Source organism: Cheilinus undulatus, linkage group 10 (genome assembly GCF_018320785.1).
Source record: "Cheilinus undulatus linkage group 10, ASM1832078v1, whole genome shotgun sequence".
Classification (NCBI taxonomy): Eukaryota; Metazoa; Chordata; class Actinopteri; order Labriformes; family Labridae; genus Cheilinus; species Cheilinus undulatus.
The window spans coordinates 41,819,987-41,825,473 of NC_054874.1; positions in this window are offsets into that span (position 1 = coordinate 41,819,987).

Genomic DNA, 5,487 nt, shown 5'->3' on the forward strand with positions numbered 1-5,487 from the left:
CAATCATCAACCATAACGTGATTCATGGCTGAGAAGATGCGAACCAATCACATTTGATGGTAGGCGGGACAAAGGAAGTTGAACATCTCGGTTGCTGAACACCAGATGGGGCTGTCGTAATATAAATTTTCGTCACGCTGCAGCGTAATCATTTACTACAGTACACAAAACATGATTAAAAAAACATAAAAACGTGACCATGGTTGTATTTGTACAGTTTCAAACAAATATGAAGAAAACTACTTTTGTTCATATTTGTGTGTTTGTGATGTTTTCAATCACTTCCCAGCAATAGATAGATAGATAGATAGATAGATAGATAGATAGATAGATAGGTAGATAGATAGATAGTGCTACTTATTACATCAATTAAATATCTAAATGTAAGTGAAACGACGCATAACCACAAACTTCCCTCCATCTTCAGGCTCTTTATGCAGTTGTTTGTAACTCCCTTATACACAATGGCTTCCTTAAAATAACTATTACAGCTTTTATATTAAGATTGGGATATTCTCCCCCATGTCCACCCCTTAATGTGCCGTTTGGACTAAATAAAAGAGGCCTTTGGTCAGTGATATTAAAAGTCCAGCCCATGGGGCAGTTGTAGCCTTTAAATGAGTGTTCTGTGGTTGTTAAAAAAATACCGATAATAAAATGGAGAACCATTGCAGTGTGGGATATTACAGAGAGAGACAAATTAAACAAACATCCTAGACTGTGCACAAAATACAGTGGTGTAAGAGTTTCAGAATAATTCTGCAGATAAGTGCAAGATGTAATCAACTATATGCTTTTTTGATGTAAACTATATGTAATGGCTCACTTTCTAGCTGAGTGTATTCGACTCCTGCATGTTTGAATTGCAAACATACATTTATTGAAAGCGTTTTGGTATTAGACTTTCATTACGTAAACAATTCATTAAAACAGGCATTTTCCTTTGGAGATTATCTAGCTGCTATCCAGAAAATACCAACTAAAGTATCCCCCCCTTTTTTAACTGTATGGAATTTACCCTAAAACAGAATTTAAAATACATTTATATTTACCCCTTAAGATTTGGGCATCATTTTGCTAAGTAAATTCTGAGTCAGATAGCTGACATTTGTTGTTTACTTATTTCCTATTCAGATGTGATTTTTTTTACCAAGCGGATTTTTTTTTTTTGCAGGCTTGTAGCCACCTCCTATCTAGGATGTCCTGCCCGTTTAAATACTTCTCACCTGCAGTGGCAGGAATTCCAGCTCTTTTTAGTTATCCGGATCGTTCGGCTTAGCTCAGGAAAAAGAGCCGACTGTTTCAGCTCCCAAACAGCTCTTCATTTGGTAACACTGTTTCATGTTTCACTGTCTTTTATGAAACTGTTTTTTTATTTCTATTTATTAATGACTGTTTCTGTTCCAATAATAATCTTATAGAGTAGAATAATATTACAGCTTTTCAGCTTGAATCCTTTTTGGACTACTAATTAATAAGAGATGCAGTCTTTCTGTGGATGCACATTCTATGCAAGCATGTTATATGATATGTGTACATTGCATGTGCATGGTCAAAGAGATAAATTAAGATGTTTATCCATATTATTTGTATCTGTGTGTGTGGCTCATTTGTTGCAAATAAATTCCTGATACAGGAGCTTTCTGGTGTGCAGACCACTTTGTTTTCTCTATGCCTTCATTTTGGAATCCAGCATCTTTTCAAGGGCGGCCCACAGAATTGGCTTGACCCCAGAAGAACCCAGAGAATGGTTCTGTCCCAGTTGTGATTCACTGATGAAGAATAAGTGCTAGTGTCCTGGCTAACAGTTACTTCATTTTCAACCTGGAAAGTGTGTCAAACTATAACTAGGTTCTGATGTTGGAATTATTTATTGGGGCTCCTTTTTAACCCCTTCTTGAAACATTTTCAACCAGTTGTTGCCACTTCTTGTTGCCCTTTCTTGCCACATTCAACCAGTATTTTTTTTTTTTAACCACCGTTTGCCACTTTGAGGCAAATTTTAGTGTTTTTCACCCTTTATTACAACTTTTTTTTTTTGCCACTATGCACACATTATTGACACTTTCAGCCAATTCTGCCACTTTTTACCACTGTATACCCTTTTTAGCTGTTTTTTTTTTTTTTTTTTTTTTTTTTTGCCGTTAATACAATTTTTGCCACTGCTTTTTTTGCACTCCAATCCCATGTTTGCTACTGTTTGGCCACTTTAGGCCAATTTTTGACCCTCCTTTTTTGCTACTTTCTGCCCATACTCGCCACAGTTTTGCCACTTTTAACCAGTTTTTGCTGTTTTAACTCTTTTTAACATCTTTCTGCTACTTTGAAATATTATCCCTTTTTTCGCTGTTTTTTGCCTTTTTTTTTTATTTTTTTTTTTGCTGTTTTTGCCACTGTCTGTCATTTTTGCCACTGTAAACCACTTTAGCCACTTTTTTTGGGCAGCTTTTGTTCCATTTTCTGCCACTTTTTGCCCATGTTTACCTGTTCTTTTTGCCAGTTTAATATTTTTGGCCACTTTTTTTCCTATTTTTTTTAGCCTCTTTTCAAAATAATGCATTATTTTCCATTTTAGCAGTCCTAGTTTTTCTACTTTATTCCCTGGCATCCTGGCATTTGTTAACCATGACTTAGCTATGAAGTCTGGCATTACTTTTCAAATGGTTTAGTTCAACGTGCCCACCCACACTGTTAGCATTACCAATGAAAGGTAGGTCTGTTTTAAATAAAAGGATTCACATTTTGAACAGGTTATACTGTACTACAGCATAAATATATAAATTCGTTTTTATAAGAGTTGTTTTAATTCAGGTTAACAATAAAATATGGTTATCACAAGGGAGCGTGGTTTTGAAGACCCCCCATTAGCCCCCAGTTTGACTGGGCCCCACAAAGCTCTCCCCTTCATCACCCCCTTATGGGAGCCTTGCACGTTCACCGATGTGAATGTCACTTTTTTAACCTTCTACCATGATGAGATGATGCACCGAAATTTAGAGGCACATTTGTGAAATGACAAATAAGAATTCTATCTCGTACTATTCTGTCATATTTAGCAATGATTTGACCTGTGATTGATCTATGTGCATGTTTTTTACTTTGATCATTCTTTAGTGTTATACTACACCATTTAATTCCCAGAACAACACAATTTCACATCGTGTTTGGTATTAAAAATGGATGTTACACCATTGAGAAGAGGCTGGCATGTGCTTCAACTTGTTACTGAAATTTTTGGTTCACTCCTAACACTACAGTAAACACAGTGCAGCTGATCTACCGTGATATATATCAAATAAAATATATATACTTTGTGTGCAGGTGAATGATGTGGAAAAAAGTCTATTAAATAACAACTAAAAAGGGGGAAAGTGGTACCTGTTGCTTACGTTAAAGGCTGACTAATAGATGCAACATTTTAGCCATAAAGACATCCATACGAGCCTGATAAAGGTATAGAAGTGGGTAGCTTATATGTTTGTTACATAGGCTGTGTGAGGGAGTCTCCTTGAAAGCTTAGCTTATTTCAAATCAAATGATAAAAAAATGTGCACACAGCTCAGCTGGTGGAGCAGACATCCATATAATGAGGCTACAGTCCTCAACGTGGCAGGCTTGAATCTCCATCCTGGTGTTGTGGTGCATGACTCCCCACACTCTCTCTCCTGATATTTCTTGTCTCTCTCAGCTGTTCTGTCCATTAAAGTAAAAAAGCAAACAGAAATGTATAAAAGGACAGTGATACTCATATGTTAGAATAATCATTAGATATTCTTTATTGTAAGAAATGTAATATTTTTGCTGTTTTGCCATTTTTATCTCTCTTTAAATGCCAGGAGTATGGCTTTAGATAATTTAAGGTTTAGCTCCAAGATACTACAAGCAGTTTTTTCAGTGCAGGGGCTGAATCAGGACCCTTTATTGGTGGTTAACTTGTGCAATTTTTTGCGCTGACAGACAATCTTCCACTGCACGTATCTGAAACAAAAGGTCTGAAATCATCCCATGAAACAGCAGCAAGGATGCCTCATTGTGAAACACCTTTTTGTATTCTTCATATGTGTCACACAGTGTGTCAGTTTCAGGCCCGTACTGAGCAGGTGTTGAGTCACTGAGGCGCAGCAGCGGTATTACCCAGCAGGAATGAGCAGAGATGTCTTCATGCATGCCTGAGAGCTTGAGAGGGCTTTAATGTGTCACAGACTGCCAGGACACGTCTGCAGATCGGCTCTCATGGCTGATATGATACTGCTGCACACGGACTTACTCAACACATTTGCTTTGTTCTTGGCACAGATTTCTAAAGGTGTGTGGAGTCACATTTTATCTTTATATCATCTTTATTAGTCATCTTGTACCTACTAAGAGACTGCTTCTGCATCATCATTTTTGTTTATTTTGTGTGACCTGCAAAGGCTATCTCTTCCTTGCTTAGTGCTGTTTGTTTAAAATGAGGTATTTTGTTACATAAGTTTAGTGATCAATGAAAAATAGAGCTTTATCTAAATTCCAAAGCATGCCCTTAGTTTTAATGTCAACAGCTGTGTGAAGTTTTCATGTCTGTTGCAAAGTGTTGATCGAATGCACAAAAATAAAATACAACAAGATTTTTTTTAAAGGTTTTTTTTTTCCATATCCATCCTCTGATTATATTTATTTAGAGTATTTTGCATCATCCTGTGAATTTCCCTCTGCACTCTTCTATGCAAACGTGTAACTGGTTGCGCATTTGCATCAGTGTGAGTAAGCCTCTACGCGTCTGTTTGTGGATGGAGGTATGATTAAAGAGGGCCATGCTAGCGTGCCGTGTCAGCATGTCTCCCTCATGCTGTCCAAATGCAGAAAGAGTTCCTCCTTCTTCACCTGGATGTGACTCAGCGCTCCAGGATTTTCTGACACTGCTGCAGTTAACAGTTTTTTATCATCATCAGACAATTATCCGACATGTGATACCTTAAATAATCCAGCTCTGACCCTTAGAGGGAAAAGGATTGGACCCTACGCTCTTCCACAAGGGGGTCAGAAATGATCTGTATTTAAATCAGTGCATTTATATGAAATTTTTTGTCAGTTTGGTTGACAGAACACACATCTCTTTTATTCAGTATAAGGGTTAAGTCTTAGGGTTAAGTTTCTGTGTTTCTCACTGTTGAACTCATCTTGCAAAGCTCCTGTCTGAACCGTTTGGGCCCAGTTAGAAAGTGACAGGACCGATCAGCGATGAGGGGCAGTACTTTTGGGCTCGGCAGAGTCGTGACGTAAGCAAGCAGCAACAAGAGGCCAGTGCAATTATGGTGGAAGAGATTCGCGTGGATGCTGCTAAAGCGTCAGTTTTATTAGAACTTGATGACAATTCTTTGTTAAAAGAAGAACAAAGCACAGCAGTGAGTTGTTTTCTTTTCAAAAACGACAGACATCGCCGTGGTTCATGTTATGCAGTTCTATATGGAGCTTATTCCTTCGGTAGTGCACCTGCACCTCAGTAGT